The sequence below is a fragment of the Amborella trichopoda genome, chromosome 2, assembly GCF_054954075.1.
Source record: "Amborella trichopoda isolate Santa Cruz 75 chromosome 2, AtrichopodaSantaCruz75HAP2 v2.0, whole genome shotgun sequence".
Taxonomy (NCBI): domain Eukaryota; kingdom Viridiplantae; phylum Streptophyta; class Magnoliopsida; order Amborellales; family Amborellaceae; genus Amborella; species Amborella trichopoda.
This window is the reverse complement of record NC_142337.1, coordinates 37,865,341-37,885,694: the sequence shown is the minus strand read 5'-3', so window position 1 is coordinate 37,885,694 and position 20,354 is coordinate 37,865,341. Positions and strand designations below refer to the sequence as shown.

At 35.7% G+C, this 20,354-nt stretch overlaps 1 non-coding gene across 1 annotated transcript; it reads left to right on the top strand.

The window, feature by feature from the left end:
* Positions 1 to 6,955: 6,955 nt before the first annotated feature.
* On the top strand, positions 6,956 to 18,720 carry LOC18421485 (uncharacterized). The gene is made up of 2 exons (XR_002280677.2): positions 6,956 to 7,162; positions 17,918 to 18,720. It is a non-coding gene; the product is annotated as an uncharacterized LOC18421485 (transcript).
* The last annotated feature ends 1,634 nt before the right edge of the window (positions 18,721 to 20,354 follow it).

Below are 20,354 nucleotides of genomic sequence, written 5' to 3'. Positions count from 1 at the left end.
CCTTTGCGGTTTTCAACCGTGCCGAATCCAATGGAAGTTGTTTCACAGCAATTTGACACACCAAAAATATAGTTCTTGTTATAGGGGTCTGTTTCTTAGTCTGCACTGTCTTAGACTTGTCGGAATGTGACGAAACTTGGCAGGGGACTTTTACGAGTCCTCATGAAGATCCTGAGCAGTTCTAAGGCCATTATGGGACTGTTAGAATTTCACCTGTTTGTTAGGCTTTATTGACTGGGGACCAAGGTGTTGAAAAATGTCTTCAAACATGCACTTTAATTTCATGTGCTTGCATCAGCCACACTTTCCTCTCTCTAACCTTTCTCTAATAATAATAATAAAAAAAAAAAAAGTGGTTTCAACAAAGTGTCTTCAATACTTAGCCTTTCCTTTTCATCTCTATTTTGATTGCATTCATATATATTAGATTTTACTTTTGCTTTCTCTTTATCTCTAAATAGATTAGATTTTAAATTATTTTATCTCCTGTTTTATAGCAGGACCTGGTCAAAATCCTATAACAGGAAGCCAGGATTTACGTGGGGACCTACTCAGTCTAGCCGCATTTCAATAGTTAGGAACCCACAAAGACCAAACCTACCCAAAATCTAGGCCAAAATTTTTCGAGTGTTGTGCTTGTTTAGTTCAGTAGCTTAATCTTATATCTCAATCCAGATCCGCTTCTGGTTCGAGCTTAATCCTCTAGGTCCAAGCCCCAACTTGTACCCAACCTAGCCTAGGAACCAGGTTCACACCTCCAAACCTATGCCTACTTTTGGTTGGAGCCAAGCGCTCGTGCCTAGCCCAATCTTGATCCAATCCGGGTCAACACCTTGTCTGATATTCAAAACTCTCTCTTGGTCTAAGCCCTAGCTTGTACCCAGCTCGGTTCAGGTCCGAACCAGGTTCACCGCAAGTCCAAACCTAGACCCACTCTTGGTCTGAGCCGAGACTCATTCCCTTATAGTCTAGATCTTAGTCTAAGTCTTAGCATAGGTCTTAGCTTAGAATTGCTTCCAGAGCTAGACTAGGCTTACCCTAGTTCACATTCCAAACCGAAAACCACCGAGTCTAGCAGATTTCATCCAGTCTAGGTTCTAACCTAGGTCTTAGTTAGTGTTTTGCCCCTAGAGTCAGACTAGGTCTACCCTGAGGCGTCGAGTCTAGATCTCACCGAGTCTAGGAATCATGACCCAGAATCATAGCAGAGCAAGCTTCAACCCCATGACCCCAGCTCAGTCTAGATTCAGAGAACCTACTCAGTTCAAGAGGCATCGTCACAGTGCTCCGTCACAAATCATCCATAGCACTCGTGTCAGTGAGCCGACTCTCGACCCACATGGAACCAAAAATAGCCGTCCAAGCCGCCTTCAAGGCCACCATTTAGAAGTCACGAGCCAACAGGTTGATAAGGTTCTTAGCACCTTGAATAGTCAAGGGGTCAGGCGGGGGGAAATCCTCCAACACGTAGGGGTTAACCTCAAATCCAGTCGGCACAACATGAATATGGCCTCGGCCCAAATCTCTGAGTCAGCCAATCTCAGTCGTGTGATACCCAACTTTCAATTAGCAGCCCAACATTCCAATCTTAGCAATTAGCCAATTAACTCACATACAACTAGAGAAAGTCTACCTAAGCAACCCATCACTCGATATAAAGACAATCCTAAGGTGCATGCTTACTTTCAAGATCTCCTCAATAGAGGATACACCATCTAGTGCACTCAATCTAAGAAAGTTGGGTGAAAAGCTCAAGCTATAGGCCAAGTCCAATATTTTGTCTCAAACTAAGATAATCCTAGGGTTGTTAGCCTGCCAATCCAACCCACTACGAGCCAGAGTTCTAATTCTAATCATCACCCGAGCCTAAGTCTACCTCGAGGGCAGACTCCATCTAGCAGTAGCTATGACATTCCTTCACTCTTTCAGTCCAGTGCCGGGGAATGAGAATACCCTAGCCCTAAGGATAGATCACCCAATCAAGGTCAAGGGTAGGTAGACCTAGCCACTTGAGGTCAGAGGTCTAATCGTCATAGCAGCTTGAGTCGTCCATCCCAGTTAAGTGGTGATCCTATCTTGCAGGCCACCTTGCGTGGCCAAGTCGTACAACCTCCTAGTGATGGGTATTCTCTGGCCCAATTTAGCACGGGTGAGTCTACAAGTTGACAACCGGCACATCAAGTTCAACACATTTCTCAAGCTCAGTCCTTGGGGCAACCCGCTATATGGGCCCAACAGCTAGTTTATACGAGCCACATACCACAAAGTCAAGTTCAACAGACCATACAACCGAGCCAGCTCACAGCTATAACAACAACTCAATTCGCTCGTATGAAACACCTCCAAGACTCTTTAGAGAAAATGGGAATATGGGATTTCTCAACTCCTAAAGCTTATGTAAAATAAATTCTAGGACTCCTAGAAGATCTACCAGTAAGGTTCATGATGCCACAGTTCATAAACAGATTTTCAGGGAAAGAGGATCCTTCGGCACACATCAATGCCTACTTATTGATGGTCCAGGCACTACAAGACCAACCCAACCAACTTAAGGTTATGCTCTCGCATAGCTTATCAGAAGAACCCTTGATGTGGCACCAAAGATCCATGAAGGGTGACCCTCAATCAACTCCTGACAAAATTTTCAGGTAATTTTCCTCCCGCTATCTTAGAGGAAGGCCAAGACCTGTCACCCTTGGTGAGTTAACTTCTACTAAACAGAAGTCGGGTGAGTCTTCTTCTAACTTTATAATCAGATTCAGAGAGGCCGCTATGCAGGTTATTGAAACTCCACTCTCTAAAGCCGCGAAGGTAAGCATGGCATTAGAGAATATGACTCCATAATATGTCACGTTCTGCAGTATGGGCGTAGTCCCTTACTCGTTTGATGTTATGCTTGAAAGAATATCACGATACGAGAGAGCCAAGGAAGATAAAGTCACAGTAAAAAAACCCTCTCAAGAAGGTGAGGTGAACATGATCAAGAAAAGAAACCCTTCTCCAAACCATTCACAAGAAATAACTAAAATGTAGACTTCCACACCAAGGGAATTTGCTCCCATTGATGATTCTATGACCGATGTCCTTCAGAAGTTTCTTAAGGTAAGGCTCATAGAAATACGGACAGAAGCAAAGATTCCTCCTTCCCATGAAGGCGATACATCTCAATGGTATGATTAACATCAAAACTATGCCCATAGCACTGAGAAATGTTGAGCTTTCAGACATAGAGTTCAAGATCTCATCGATAACGGCATGTTAAGTGTCAAAAAGAAAGATGTTGATGGCAAAGAAAAATCAAAAACTATAGATGTCTTGACAAATCGAGCATAACCTCATCTAAGAGTTAATGACTAAGGATACTCAAGATCAAAGTAGTGAGGATGATCTTAACTCCAAGCCCATAAATGAAGAAAGGGGAAAGAAAGGGGTATCGCATATGGAATTCCACTCCAAGATACACTCCCAAAAGTGGCACAAGAAATCCCCATCATCAAGAGTCACACTAGGACATATGAATCCTTCAACCCGTACTTCCAAGTTAACACAATAAATGGTTCATACGTGTGTGGCAACGAATCAAACTCGCAAGAGCAATATGAACTTGAGCATAAGCTCAACTAAGGTTTTGAAGCTATGGATTCCCAAGCGCATGACGACAAGAAAACCTTAATTCTAGAACAATAACTCTTGAGAGGGCAAATGAGCAAGTGTTAAAAGAAAGCCCCTCACCTCAAAACCTTGACGATCCACCTAAGTGGGATCAATATGATGAGGACGACGTATTAGAAATTGATGTGATCCAAATCAACAAGAAGGGATCATCTTCCAAACAAGGGGTCAACCCTCAAAGTCTCCCATTATACTTCCAAACAAAGGGCCAACATCTCAAATATCAAAAGAAGTCAAACATTTGGAAATTCTAAGGGGCCCACCTGGGCCACCTTCACCAGACTTCTTGACCAACCCACTTATATAGGATGCGGAGCCAAGCTTAAAAGATTTTAATCGACTCACCTCTCGAGGTGAACCCAGTTATAGCTGATGGAGAAGCAAATAGCCCAACTTTGACTGTTCCCAAATATTTAGCATCTTCACTAGGGTTGATAGAGCTCAAACCTTTGGAAATTCTAAGGGACGCACCTGAGCCACCTTCACAAGATTTATTGAATGATCCATCAATCTAGGATCAAGAATTGGATATTAAAAATTCGACCATGTTATCTCCTCAAGAGGCAGACTCTTTAAAAGTCATTAACGACATGAGCACAACACTTATAACCGAAGCACCACATATCAAGAGAATTCATTCTGTGAAGAAGAAATTCCCAACGGAACAGAAAGCCCTGTAGGGGCAACCCCATCAAAATATTCAATAGGGGAAAACTCCTCTCATGAAGAGGATACAATAGGGGCATGAAATTGAACCTTTGTTTGTTGATTCCCAACACGTCATAAGGCCATTTAATACAACAGGGCAACTAATGAGATTGAACCCTTCTTCGTTGACTCCCAACATGTCGTAAGGCCATCTAATACTAACCCAACTACTCCTCTTGTGCGAGAGTCTTACCTAAGTTCGAGCACTAAGAAGGAATCTACTACGGAGCTAACCTCCGAAAAGCAACACAAAATTTGTAATGAAAAAGATAATTGAAAAGTAGTTGGGTGATCACTCACCCCATGCAAATAACCAAATGAGGCATTCATGCCTCACACTTCAAAAGGCATTAACACCTAATGTGTAACATAAAGTACTCCATTAACGAGAAAACCCTGATGAGCTTATCCATCCATGCATAAGATTGAGGGATTTTTTTTTTGTCCTAAAATCAAGGTTCAAGTAGAGCAATTCAAAGGAAAATTTTCACGGAAATTCAGTAACTATTGTTAAAGAGATATTTGATGCCAACCTGGGGCGAGGGAAATCAAAGGATAACCGATATTAAAACCTCCCTGCCACTTGGAGGAGGAAAAGATGATCGAAGTCCTACATGATCATAGGGTGAATTGTTGCAACAAAAAAGAATAAGAAAAAAATAATAAAATAAAAAATAAGGGAAAGGCACCTTGACTCTTCTTCTTCATCCTCCCCCTCTTCCTTTATCATTGTTTTCTTCTTCAAAAAAAAAAAAAAAATCCGTTGAGCTGAAAATCCAAAAGGAACTCCAAGCATTGGAAAAAGGCTATCGGGCTGAACACTCGAAAGGGAACTCGAAGCGATAAAAAAAAAGAAAAAAATAATCCATTGGGCTGAAAATCTGAAAGGAACCCCAAGCGTTGGAAAAAAAGGCTGCTGGGCTGAACACTAGAAAGGGACCCAGAGGCGATAAAAAAGAAGTTATCTCCTTCATTCTATTCTCCAAAGTCCTTTCTCTCTAAACATCTTCTCTTCCTTCTTCCTGAGTCAAAATGGTGTCAAGAGAAAAACCAATGAGCATTAGCCTGATGGAACATTATTAAGGTCCTCGATTATCTGGAGCTTCAAAAGGCGAATGGCGGAAGAACAAAATCGAAAATCCGAAGAGATTTTGAACACCCAGGGGCAGTATCCTATATTTTCAAAACTATGTTTTGCTCGAAAGCTCCAAAGAACTATCCTTTGAATTAAAATACAAGAGCTGAGGTTGGAAGATAAAGAAATACTTTATGATTCATTGTCCTGAAGATTCAAGCAAGAAGCCGACACGCTCAAATAGGGTCCACCAAAGGGGTCACAAGTAGTTAAACTGTAAGACCCACATTTAAAATAAAATAAAAAAAAATCTTGAAATTTTCATTTCAAAACTTTTATTTAAAAAAAAAAAAATCACTCCATGATTGTATGAGTATAATTGCCAACTACCATGTCCATCGTTGTATGACGTTAAACTACTTATATGGCTCTATAGTTGCAGGAGCTAAAACTGCTAGCTAAAATTTGCTTTTCGAAATATCTTTCTCATTTCAAAATTTTCATTATATGTCTTGTGTTTTCAAAAACTTTAATTTCTTTGCTAAAATCTTGTCATGTCCAAGTTTTAGGTTCTATTTTAAAACTCCCCCTTGTTTTCAAAATTTCTAAAAAGACTTTTAAAAACGAATGAGCTTGGACACCTATATATGATGATTATCGTGTTGCTGCCTCATCTCTCTCTTCAGAATTGACCAGGCAAATATTTTCCTAAAATAAGTAAAACATATAGATGATCTTAGGAAACCCTAAGGAAATCAAAGAAAATGCCAAGTTAAAAATTTTGAAATTGCGAAAATCCCTGAAGTTAAGTGGCATGGCCAAAAAATCCAACTCGAGTTTCAAGCTTGTGTAACTCACCGACATCTCAAGTCAAAAACCCTAGGATGAAAATGCCCTAGGTGGATGAGAGGGGAGCACCATGTCTTAGAGGAATAGTTGGTGTGCCCTCTGACCACGAAATGTCAGGATGAAAGTTAAAATGTCTGCATTATCTTTGCCACTCACCTGTCCCTTGAAGGACAAGGAGTGCCAAAGAGTGTCTACTTCAGTGTCACTCATCGGGAACAAGAAGTGCCAAAGAGAGCAACTGTAGACACCCCATTTAAAATTGGCAAATTCCATGGTTTTCCTGAACCCATAGGACCACACTATTTCAGTAGACCCCTAAATCATAGACCATCACAATCCATGATCCCATCCTATGATCTACACCTAGCAAATCTTCTAATTTTAGTAGTTATCCATTTCACACCTAACAAATCCCTAGCTTTTAATAGTTATCTATTCTACACCTAGCAAATCCCCATCTTTTAGTAGTTTTTCATTCAACACCTAACAAATCCCCATATTTTAGTAGTTATCTATTCTACATCCCTAGTAGGTCTCTAAGAAAAGTAAAACTTACATCCCTTTTTTGGGAAGGAGGTGGGACATGGGAGACTAGGGACACCTCTTAAAAAGGTGGGACGTGTAGGTTAGAAGTAAAAGGAGCTAGGACATGGGAGGCTAGAAGTTAGAGAGAAAGCCCAAAGAAGAAAAACCTAGACCTAAGAAACTCTAGTTCTAAGTTGTCTTTAAATCAGAAAAACCATTCAACCAAGCAAAGGCTTGGTCAACACTTGGAGAAAGAGACACAAAGAGGACACCGGTTCTGATACAGGCGAACCCTCGAAAGCTCGGTAGTCCCGCGCCATCTGGCCCAGTTTGGTATCGTTTCTTACTCTTTTATTATTATTTTTTTGTTTTTATTGCATTTTAATTAGAAGTAATTAGTTTATTGCTTTTTTTTTCAGTGTTTCGTATTTCGAATCTATGCTAGCTCTGCCATTGATATGAGAGCAAATCTGCTCATTTCTGAGTAGATCTAACCTCAGTAGAAAATTCGATTTTCCCCACATTCTCTATCACTTTTTTAAAATCAATTTGTGGAATTTAGAACTGACGATTCTTCTTCTGAAGATCTCTCTGATTTTACACTATAAACAAGTGGGGGTGGTGTTATTAAGAATTCTGGTGGTGCTTTTATTACAGCATTTGCCAAACCTTTTAGAATACTCCATTGTCAATGACACGCACGATGTGAAAAGGTGGCGTGCAATGATTGCCCATAATGTAATGTATAAGAGGAGTGTGTGTGGGGCTAGGAAAACATAATGGGACTATTTGAATTAAAAACGTGTGCCGCTGCCCCTTGTTTTCAAACCAAGATTTGAAATTTTTGCAGTTGACTCGGTAGCATACCGGTTATATAGAAGAAATTCTGGGGTTCCCATTTTATAGCTGGATGAGAAACGGTCCAGCCGATATATATCTCGATTCGGAACAGTCCAACCAATAACCGATTTGGATCAGGTCACCGATTTTTGAAACATAGACTTAAAGGGAAGGGAATTTTTCTTTTTGTAAAAAGGAGGCCTAATTGAGATAGGGAAGGGAATTTTACTTTTTGTAAGGTGGTCACGAAAATTGTGGCCAGAAAAAGAAAAGGTCTTAACGAGAGTCACAATTCAAACATGCACCGCCCTTTCTTTTCAAACCAAAATTTGAAAATTTCACGGTGGACTCAGCGATTCTGAACTGTGGTGATGTCAACACACTGAAAAAGGGAGGCCTAATCGAGATTCAACATTCAAACATGCGCTGTCCCTTCTTTTCAAACCAAAATTTTAAAATTTCACAGTGGACTCGGCAATTCTGAACTTTGGTGATGTCAGCACATCGATTATATAGAAGAAATTATGTGGTTCATGTTCTATCGTTGGATGCAAAAAGGTCTAGCTGATATAGCTGGATCCAGAACAGTCCAGTTGATATCCGATCCGGTTCATTCATGTTTAGGGGAAGTATATCATGAAACTATTTATTTTTAGTAGAAAAAGATCATGATTTTTCTTATCCATTGGATGTGAAATCTAACATATTAAAATGTATCACAACTTTCAAAAAAATTTGTTTTGAACATTGTGCCCAATTAGTGATGCTGATTTCATATCCAATAGTTGATAATAATTGTGACCTTCTTGTATTAAAAATAATAGTCTCTCATCACATATATTTCTTATTTTAAACTAATATTATGTATAAAAAATAAATAGTCTCTCATCACATATATTTCTTATTTTAAACTAATATTTTATTACACAGTAGTAGTTGTTGTCTGCCCACTCTCCCTCAAAATTCTTTGTCTTTCTCTTCAAACTCAAATTTCTTGCTCTATCTAAAAATCTCTTACTTCTTTCTTTAAACTATTCGGTTTGATGATAGTCAAAATCACCATATCCATATTTTCTTCTGAAAAATTAAGGATATTATTGTAAAAAAAATGGACTTTCTTGGACTCTCTATATAAGATAGTATAAGGAGGATATAATACACATCCTTTTGAGGTCACCGATTTGGAGTTATGGGAAGGAATCTCCAAGATAGAGATGGGTCTCCAAAAGAGAGAGACATGACCTCCAAGAGAGAGTTGGTGTTTACATGATATTTTGAGTTAATTAAGTTTCCATTTCTAGATAGGGAAAGTTTCTTGGTTGCTCTCAATGTGCTCTTTTTTATAAAGGTATAGCAGTGGGGAATATGTTGATCGACAGTGTTGATAGCCCTATAGAGACAAGGGTTAAAGCCTCATCACTGAACCATCATACGACATGTGTATATGACAACCGAATTGGGAAAACAATACACCATTGAGGGTGCAACGTGCATATATATGAGAGATTACCCCTATACACTAGAGAGTCATGGTTGCATCCAGTCTAGGTGACCATGGCTTCTTCTCTAAGGGAGAACCTATAATTCATACACTGAGATTATGTCCATTTGCCTATTGGTTGACTTTGATAGCTTAATCATGAATCCCTACAGTAGTCTGTGGGTCATGGGAACTGCTGAGTTAGTTTGAAAAAGCAAGTGTAGATTATAGTCTACAATAGAAGACGAAGTGCTTCAGAAATATTAATTCCTAAACCTAAAAGGATCCCATTCCCATCAAATTTATTTGGTTTTATTTGTTTTGATGTTAATTAATTTTTAGAATTATTATTTAAATTTTTTTAAGTCTCTGGATATTTTATTTTTGTAAAATAAATTTATAAAATAAAAATATTCAATTTTTAGTATTTAAATAATAAGAGAAAATAAAATTTATTTCTTCAATAATAAAAATCAAATTTCTTATTTTAAAGGTTAATATAATAGATGAGGGCCCATCAAGACCCCATTAGGACGTGTGTGGGGCCCACTATGGGAGCCCTAGTTGGCACACCCCACTTAAAGTGGGGAATTCTCTACAATTTTGAGATCCACTTAATTAAGATCTATTGATTTGGATCATGTCTTGTTGAGCTAGTCAATTAAAGCATGATATGCTCTATGAGTCCTTAGAGATTAGGATAACTAAAAGAGATAAGCTTTAAGGAGTTCAACTCCAAAAAGTACTAGAATTATGTTAAAGAAATATTTACATGAACATATATTATCTAATATTTTACTTATCTTTTATTTGATAGGATAAAGGTTTAGGAAACTGAAGGCTAAAGTTTTGCATTATCCTTTGAATCATGATTGCTGATTTAAAGAATGAATGTCTATATTCTCTTACCCCACAAATTTCCTACGATTCATTGGTCAAGATCAATCTACAAGGCTATCCCTATGGAACTCTATCCCCATGAAAAGTCTATAAGTAAATGTCTCCTCATCTCTCATTTTCTGCACCAAAAATCTATCTCTCTCTCTTTAAACTCTATCGGGTGGCACGCCATCCTCTGGGAAATTCTTCTTTCTTTCTTGAATGTCTCATCTCTCAAAAGAGAGATAAAAGGTATGCCCCCTTAAGAGACTATGGAGGTGGGCACCACTCATAAACTAGCCTAAAGCATTAAAGCCTTGGCTCGATCAAATAGTTATTGCTCTCATATTGTTGTGAAGGTTTTCCCATATTTGGAAGATCCGAGATAGACCATTGATCTCATGTACCAGTAGGAGACACGGTGTCGGGTGTACTAAGTCCAGTTGAGATAATCTTCTGACATCTTGCTTTATCGTTTGTAGTATTTAATTTCTTATTCACATAAAACATTGTATTTGTTTTATTCAATAAAAGAAAGTTGAAATTGCAAATAGAGGCAGCAAGTGAATGATTTTGATACTCTCTGATATGAATTTCGGTGCATTCTTTTTATAATCAAGGTGAGCTACATGCTGTTGAAATTATCAAAGTATGATATATGATGTTGCTGAAATTAAACAGAGTATGATACATGTTGCTTAAATTGATTTCAGGGAATTTTGTGATAAAAAAGAAAGAAATGATAGTTTATAGGCAAGTGTTGGTAAAATGTTAGTAATGCATTTCCCATATTTCTTCCAGACATGGCCAAACAGAAGTAATGTATTTCCCAGGTTGCATCTAAATACTGCCCAAACAATAACAATCCATTTGCAGGTAATGCAGTAATGTATTACGTCAGTAATATATTTCACAGACAATATATTTCCAAATATCCAAATGACCCCTTAATTTTTTAAGTTTACACTCCTTGAAAAAACCCAATTGTTTTTTAAACAAAAAAAAAATCAATCAGTCTATCATGAAGCACCACATTTTTTTTTTTTTTAACAAATGTTATAAGCATGTATTAAAAAGATGCTTAAAAAGCATGAGGTTACAATATTGGAATCAAAGCACTAAAAACAAACAAAGACAGAAGGTGAACTCCATGCTTAGCAAGGCCGTCAATAATATCATTGGCCTCTCGATAGGTATGGCTGAAGGAGATCCACGTATTTGACGCAACACAAAGATCAAGAATTTTAATCTAGAAGATATGCAAGGACAAAGGAATCTCTTGCTCTTGCCTGCAATACTTAATAACATTTAGATAATCACCTTCAATATGAATACCCCCATCAAAACCCTTATCAGTAATAATTTGCAGGCCTTGTAAAAAGGCTGTCATTTCAGCTTGATTGGTAGTAGTAGAGCCACATTGACCAATATAAGAGAAAAAGACCAACCCAGCATTGTCACGAAGAAATCCTCTAACACCCATAGGACCTGGGTTTCTTAAAGAGCTACCATCACAGTTTAGTTTGAGGCAACCTTTTGGAGGTGACTTTTTGGTCCAATGAAGAGGACCCAAGTAGGAGGAGGAATGAGTTAGATTTTTCAGATTGACATAAATGTCAGTCTGAAGAACTTCCCGATCTTCAGTTTTCGAAGAGAACCTATTCCAAAGGAATGGCAAAATACAATCTTTGACCCCTTTCATACTCAAACCATCAAAAGTTCTCCTGTTTCGTTCTAGCTAAACCTGCCACATAATAGCACTTCTAAATAACACCTCTTTTCTTTAATAGTACTAATGAGGTTCACTGGTAACATAAAGAATAGACCCAATATAGAGAGAGCCCAATGCCATAAGCAAGCAGCAAAAGGACAATGTAAGAATAGATGAATACCAGTTTCTCCATCGTTTTTGCACATCAGGTAAATATTAGGAAGAATTTTATCCCTTTTTCATAGATTGTCCACCGTCAAGCATTTTCCTTGACAGGCTATCCAAAGGAAAGCCTGGATTGCAACAGGAATAGGCCACTTCATATAGAACCAAGTGTAGAATCACTATTACAGACCCGGTCCATAAAAAGAAGTTTATAAGCTTATTTAAAAGAGAACAACCCATCATTTTTAGTCTCCCAGATAATTACATTGTCAAAATTAGGGGAAACATCATCAAAATTAGGAGAAATATATGCTTGTTCAAGGAGATGTAAAAGATTTTGCAGCTGCGATATGATTGTATCTAGAAGCAAGTTGTAGAGACATTCAATATTCCAAACCGCACCATTGGAAGGAGAAAACGTTATCAGTTCTGAAATTTTGGCAGTTGGCTGAGTAGCTTTGACAAAAAGGTCAGGAAACACAGAATACAGAGGTGCATCACCAAGCCATCTATTAAACCAAAAGAAAGTACTATCTTCTTTACCATTAACCATCTAATATTGCTTAGGACAATATTTCTGCAGCTATAGATATCTTTCCAAATCTGAGATGTGAACTTGTCTCCGCAACCTTTCTTGATAGAATGAGATACATGATTGAAGCCATACTTTGCAATCAACATATCTTTCCAAAGATGAGAAGAATTCTGAAAAATTATCCACCAGCATTTGGATAATAGAACCCAATTCATAAGTTTTAGCTTTTTGATACCCAAACCCCCTAACTTTGCCGGCATACAAACCTGATCCCAATTCACTAAATGATATTTTCTGTGGTATGAAGCACCAAAATTTTACTCAAGAAACAGAAGCACCATAATCCACATTTGTGTATAGGGATATTGCCTTGCTGTTGTCGTTCTCAATATTAATGTCTTTCTTTTATTTTTTATTTTTTAGGGGGGAGGGGACTTTTTGCTAGTAGTTGTGCCTGGCTCATGACCATATCCTATTTTATTTTACTCACTATTCATTGTGGAAGGCAACAACACTCTTACGAATTCTCATACTACACCAAACCCTACTACACACATTGGCTGTGGCCACATCAAACTATTTGTTGGTCGTTTCACTACTCGAGGAAATCAGTGACTCACCGTCAAACAAAAATAAGCGCAACGATTATCATTTTAAAAGTCTACAAAATCTCTATCGAGAAAGTGGTTAGTTCGCATGAACCTTGCATTCTATCTCCATTGATTTTCTCTCATTCTTTTGATACTATGGCTATTATATCGGTGATCAATGAACTGTTTAAAACCAAAAAACTTAACTAGACAAACTTCAATATGTAGATAAGGAAAGGGAATTATATCCTAATTCCAAACAAAATTGACTATGGTTTATGCTCTATTAAACTTGAATTGGGTTTAAACCACATTGCACAAAGTAGAAGACAATTTGATGAATAGGTAGAAGACGGCAAACTAGCAAAATCCACTTTATTTTTATGGAGGATGATATGATTAGTGCATTTAAAGATTATAAAATTTCTAAATTAATGATGAAAACATTGATGGAAAAGTATGGATCTATAACATAAACCCATTTTCAACTTTTGTTTCAAAAATATAATTTATATAAAATGAAGGGAAATGAGTCAGTGGTAGAGTATGTTAACATGATGATTGTCCTTGTTAAAGACCATGTTACGACTGGAACCCTATTTCCAATGGTATGTAAATGTCAACTGTATTGAACAATCTACTATCTTCATGGGAACCAGTAGTAATTACTCTTAAACACTTAAGGTGTTATTATATTAAACTTGCCCATGCACTTGAGTATAGAAGCAGAGAAGAAACAAAAGGGCATGGAAGCTTCGCCCAAAATTCTTCTAAAAGTGGTCATCTTAGCGCTAAAATGATTGAACTAATAAAAAGAGATTCAAAAGGAAGGGAAAATATTTCAAATTGTTAAGAGGAAAGACTTTCAACAATCTGCCAAAATATTATATGTGGAGAGATATGACATATTAGACCTAAATGTCCTAATCAAAATGTTTCCAATAGTAGCCAATGCAAGAACAATAAATAAAGGAGCAACTACAAGAAACTCAACCTAGTTTGTGTGATTCCTCAATCCATGTTGGGTGACCATGATTTGAGTGGATGGTGGGTGGACTCGGCATTACATATCACATAGACATGTTTTAAGAACTAGGGACCATTTTGATAATATGATGGAAGTTGGAACTAACGACTAGCAAATATATATGGGGAATGACTCCTTTTGTTATGTGCTAGGTGTTGGCACCCACAAGTTGGAATTGCTTAATATAGTTTTTCTCGTACTAATACTTTGTACGCCTTCAATATAATGTGAAACCTTATTTTTGTTCTTAGTTTAGATGAGAAGGGCTAGGTCTATTTACGTCTAATGGGAAACATGATTGAATTTATGTTTGGAGGGAGAAAGTTGAAAACTTGTATCACGTAAATATTGTTAATAAAATAATGATGTGACTTCCTTACATCGATACATCAATGAGTGTAGATAAAAATGACACATCTATAGGAGATTTGACCTATTAATAAAGATTGAAAGCAGAAATTAGTAAAAATATAATAGTAATACCTAACCTTCCGATTCAATCATCCCCCCTTGGGGGCTGTTTGGATACCTGGAAATACATTTCCATTTTTTATTTTTTTTTGTGGAGATGGCACATTTTTGGCATTGGGATCAAAATTTTGGGAGAAAAAAGTATTTCCATCATAAATTATTTTCCTATTTCAAGCCAAAAATAAAGAAATTTGTATCCTTGCCTTTATCCTTAGAAAATTATTTCTAGGAAATTTTTCCACTACAAAGGTGCCTACTTAATAAAATAAAATTAATTCTACCAAAACACCCCTACAAATTAGAGAGAGAAACTATCACAAATTTTAAGTTTTAGAGATAGAAAGTATCCTAAAATTTTAGAGAGGAAATAATTTTAGAGAGAAACTATATCAAATTTTAGATAGAGAAATACTTAAAAAAATTTAAGGAGAGAAACTATCTCAAATTTTTTAGTGAGAGTAATCATATTAAATTTTAAGTTTTAGAGAGAGATACTACTTGAATATTTTTAGAGGGAGAAACTATCCTAAAATTTGGAGAGAAACTATATCAAATTTTAAGTTCTAAGGAGAGAAACTATCTCAAAATTTTTAGAGAGAGAAACTATATCAAAATTTAATTATTATAAACAGAAAGTACCTAACAATTCTTAGAGAGAGAAAATATCCCAAAATTTAGAGAGAGACTATCTCAAATTTTAAGTTTTAATGAGAGAAACTATCTCAAAAGTTTTAGAGGGAAACTATATCAAATTTTATGTTTTATAAAAAGGAAGTACCTAAAAAATCTTAGAGAGAGAAACTATCTCAAATTTTTGTTTTATAGATAGAAAGCATGTAAACAATTTTAGATAGAGAAACATCATCAATTTTTAAGTTTTAGAGAGAGAAACTAACTCAAAATTTTTAAAGAGAGAAACTATATCAAATTTTAAGTTTTAAAGAGATAAGTACTTGAAAAGTTTTAAGGAGAGAAACTATCTCAAAAATTTTAGAGAGAAAAACTATCTTAAATCTTAAGTTTTAGATAGAGAAACTATCTCAAAATTTTTAGAGAGAGAAACTATCTCAAAATTTTAAATTTTAGTTAAAGAAAGTATATAAAAATATTTGGAGATAGAAACTATATCATTATTTTTAAATAGAGAAATTACCTCAAATTTTAAGTCTTAGAGAGATAAACTACCTCGAATTTTTTAGAAAGAGAAACTATCTCAAAATGTTTTGAGAAAACAAGCTATCTCAAATTTTAAATTTTAGAGAAAATACCTAAGACGTTTTAGAGAGAAAGCTATCTCAAAATTTCTACAGAGAGAAAATATCTCAAATTTTAAGTTTTAGAGAGAGCAAGTACTTGAAAATTATAGAGAGATAAAATATCTCAAAACCTTTCGAGTGAATCTTTCTCAAAAAATTTAGAGAGAGAAAATATCTCAAATTTTAAGTTTTAGAGAGAGAAAGTATTTGAAATTTTTTAGAGAAGGAACCTATCTCTAAATTTTAAAATGGAGAAATTATCTCAAATTCTAAGTTTTAGATAGAGAAATTATCTCAAATTCTAAATTTTAGAGAGAAAGTATCTTAAAATTTTAGAAAGAGAGAGAAACTATATCAAGTTATTGAGAGAGAAACTATCTAAAACTTTTTAAATGAGAAACTTTCTCAAAAAAATTAAAGACATCAGATTTTAATTTTTAAAGAGAGAAGTATCTTAAAATTATGGAGAGAGAAACTATATCAAATTTTAGAGAGAGAAAGTACATGAAATTGAAAGAGACTATCTTAAATTTTAAGCTTTAAAGAGAGAAAATATCTTAAAATTTTAGAAAGAGAAATTATATCAAATTTTAGAAAGAAAAACTACATAAAAATTTTTAAAGAGAAAAATTATATCAAAATTTTGAGAGAGAGAGTGCATGTCAAATTTAATAAAAAAATGACATTATAATGAGTAATATAATAAAAAATATTCAACGAACAACAAAAAAAATTGAAATAGTGGACTTCAACATTGTGATGGGTAAAGGCTTTGGATTGCGGTTTTCTTGAGAGCTTCTTCTCCATTGTATCTAGCTTGAAGAGAAGGAAGCGCCAGAGTTGGGGCTTTGCTGGTTATAACGGTGAGATTGAGAACGGGACACTGGATAATGGAGAAATTCTGTGAAATTTTGGTGATTTCACGTGCCCATGGGTGGAAGAGAGAGAGAGGGAGGCCCTTTTTCTCACGAGACGAGGATTTGTGAGGGCTGGCATTAGATAAAAGATAAGTGGCACTCGTGTAATTTACATTAGGTGAAAAGAGTAGAGGGGATTTTATGTGTGCCTTTTAAAATTGGAAAAAGTTTACATAGGTCAACTTTATATTATAAAAAATAAGGCACACTTCAAAAATTCATTAGAAAAGGTCATTTGGATACCAAAACACCTTTTAATGGATTATCTTGATCTCAAAATGAATAGATGTTAAACAAATAAAGATTTCAAGTCATAAAAATAGTGCACATTGAAATGTATATTTGAATAGTCTATTTTCAAGATTTTTAATTATTCATAGATCAACTAAATCTACACTATTTTTGAAACTTTAAATTTCATAATTAGTATGGAATTAAATTTTCAAACCACCGTAGGGATTTTTGGCATTGAAAGAACATCTTTCGGCATCATTTAAAGGTGGCCTTACATTGACTGTTTCAAGCGCCATACAGAACTCACCCTTTAAAATTTTGAAAATTTTGATGGAGTCAATGGGTTTCTCTCAAACCGAAGCATTTCTTTGGGACTAAAAAGAGATGGGCTTTCTTCCATGTTATGTAATGAAACTGATTTCATAAAAGACATAGTTGGAAGTAGTGAGAAAAAATACGAGGATTTATGATCTTACTAAAAATACGACCCTTGATAGAGCACCTAGGATTTGCATAGCCTACCCCAAATATTTGAGAAAAAAACTATGATGATGACGATGACGACGATGATGATTCCCAAATCCGTCAGACAACCACGTCATCCATGACCATTCTAATGCAATTCCATTATCGATCAATGATCAAAAATATCCAGCACTAGCATCATAAAGAATTGACAACTTCGAAAGTTCAAGTGTGTTAATTTGCATAAAACAGACCCTAATATTAAACACATCATGCAAATAAGTTCTCTCGTGTCGTTATCAATGAACACAAAATCTCGATCAATGCTTTCATCGATATCTATATAACTCCCCCCATTCATATCCCATAACCATCTCACACTGAGAGAGACAGAGGACTCCCTTTCTTCATATTTCATACTTCATGTGAGAGAGAGAGAGAGGACTCTACTCTCTGTTCATATCTCACATCAATCTAGAGTGTCATCTTCCCTTTACTAAAACGACCGAAATCGACAGGACCGAAGAAGATGGCCGGCAAGATGCCCTTGAAATGCTTCAAGATATGTTGTTTGGTTACCCTCCTGCTAATCCTTCTCTGCGGAATAACTTTAGTTATCTTATGTTTCACCTTATTGAAGCCCAAGCAACCTAAAGTGGAGGCCAGGGCCGTTACACTGGAGGACATATAATTCGGAATGTTCCCTATGGTGAACCTCAATGTGACCCTTGGCTTAGTATTGGTAATAAAGAACCCAAATGTGGCTAGTTTCAAATTTTCCAACTCAACGGCTTTTGCCTACTATAGAGGGGTGGAGGTGGCCCAATCTCTGGACCCAGAAGGCCGAATTGCAGCGCGTGGGTCCCACATGCTGAGCACGAGAGTTGTGATAGTCGCTGACAAATTGGTGACGAAACCAAATTTTTTGAGTGACATTCTTAAGGGCTCCTTGTTTTTCACTTCGATATCAGAAGTGAGTGGCAAGGTCGGGCTCTTTGGGATCGTTGAGTTTCAGGCTAAGTCATCTACCAGTTGTGATATCACCGTTGTTTTGCCGGCTGGCCCTGTGAACTCCACTTGCAACTTGGCAGTCAAGTTTTGAGATTCGGCCGCTTGTTTCCATGTTTCAGAATTTAAAATGACCAAAATTCCCCCAAACTTCACATGGTTTCCGGGGTGACCGCGGCCATGAATTTCCATCAGCCACCTGTCTTGCTCTCCTTTTCTGCAAAATGAAAAGAAAAAAAGAAATAATATGACATATTTTGGATAGTGAATTATTGGGTTTGTAGAATTGAGTTTTTAAGATATATATTTGGATCATTTCTGATATAAATTTATTCTTTGGAGCATTTAAGCATTTGGGACATGTCTTCTCTGTGTTTCTATTAAGAATTTAGAGGACTTCATTGAGTATAGGAGAGGCAACTTTTATTTTCTTTGGAAGCTGGGATATTTGTATCACCGGCGCGTACCATGCTCACTTTGTACCGTGCAACTTCTAGAATATCTTGCCATTATCATTATGTATTTCTATAATTTCTTTCAAGGAAATTTATAAAAATGTAAATCAGAGATGAGCTCTTTAATATATTAACTATTTTTTATTTAATCCCAAAAATGTCAATTAAAATACATGTAATCATGAGTTGGAATAACACAAAATGGGTACAATAGGAAAAAGTTTATATGAGGTGTCAACCTTATAAAGTACGAGTAAGATGCACTTAAAACACCCGCTAGAGATGGTTGTTCATATACTAGAAAACCCTTAAATTGATCATCTCGATCTCGAGATTCATAGACATGATAAAAAAAGGATTTCTAGACCTAAAAATAGTTCATCTTTTAAACACATTTTCAGGGCTGTCCATTTTCAAGATTTTAAAGTGTTTATAGACTTAGTTGAACGTCACTATTTTTATAATTTTAAATTTTAGAATTGGAGGCAACAATGGATTTCATATCATCATAATGCTTTGCAGCACCGAAACTACATTTTCGACATAGTTTTGAAATGCACCTTACTTCAATAGTATAAGGTTTACACCTTATATAAACCTCACCCTACAAAATATTATACAATTAAGTTTTTTTTTTTTTGTAAATTTTCACTTTTTCCTAGATATAGTTAGCTTGTAGTTTCTCAAGCACCCTTTTTTATGAAACTGTATATATTTTCTTTCTTTCCTTACTAGATAGGATGATCATGCAGGTTGTAATAGGATGTTTTCTTTTCTTTTTTATCCCTATATATATATATATATATATATATATATATATATATATATATATATATATATAAAATTGAAGAATCATCTTATCCAATTGAAGAATCTACTTGTACTTGTCCTATCCCCTCACACAATCTTCATACTCTAACACAAGAAGATAATTTGATTCGGGATCTCATAGAAAAAATCACCGTTCCAGATGAAAAAAGATCTGTGATTACCACATTTATAAATTTAGCTAAAACAAAAACAAAAATACCTCCTATCAGTAAAACACCTGATGAATATAATTTTGCCTCTATTATGAAAAGAGTTAGTGAAACACACCTTATTAAGCAAAAAGAACCTTCTATCTCAAACCTAAAACAAGAGATAAATGAAGTAAAGAAAGAAGTTCATCAGCTTAAAAATAGAATTAAAATTCTAGAATTACAACATTTATCCAATCACAATTCTGATACAGATGAAGTAGAATTTAATCATCTAGTAACTACATATAGGCCTGATCCATCTGGAGATACTCCAGAGACCTCGAAAAATAAACCACTTCTAATAACTACACAGTCATCAGTCAACCTGTTAGATAAAATCATTATACAAAAATGGTATGTTCAAGTAATGATCATAGTTGCAGAAGATTATAAATTTCAAACATCAGCTTTAATAGATTCAGGAGCTGATCTCAATTGTATCAATGAAGGGCTTGTACCAACAAAATATT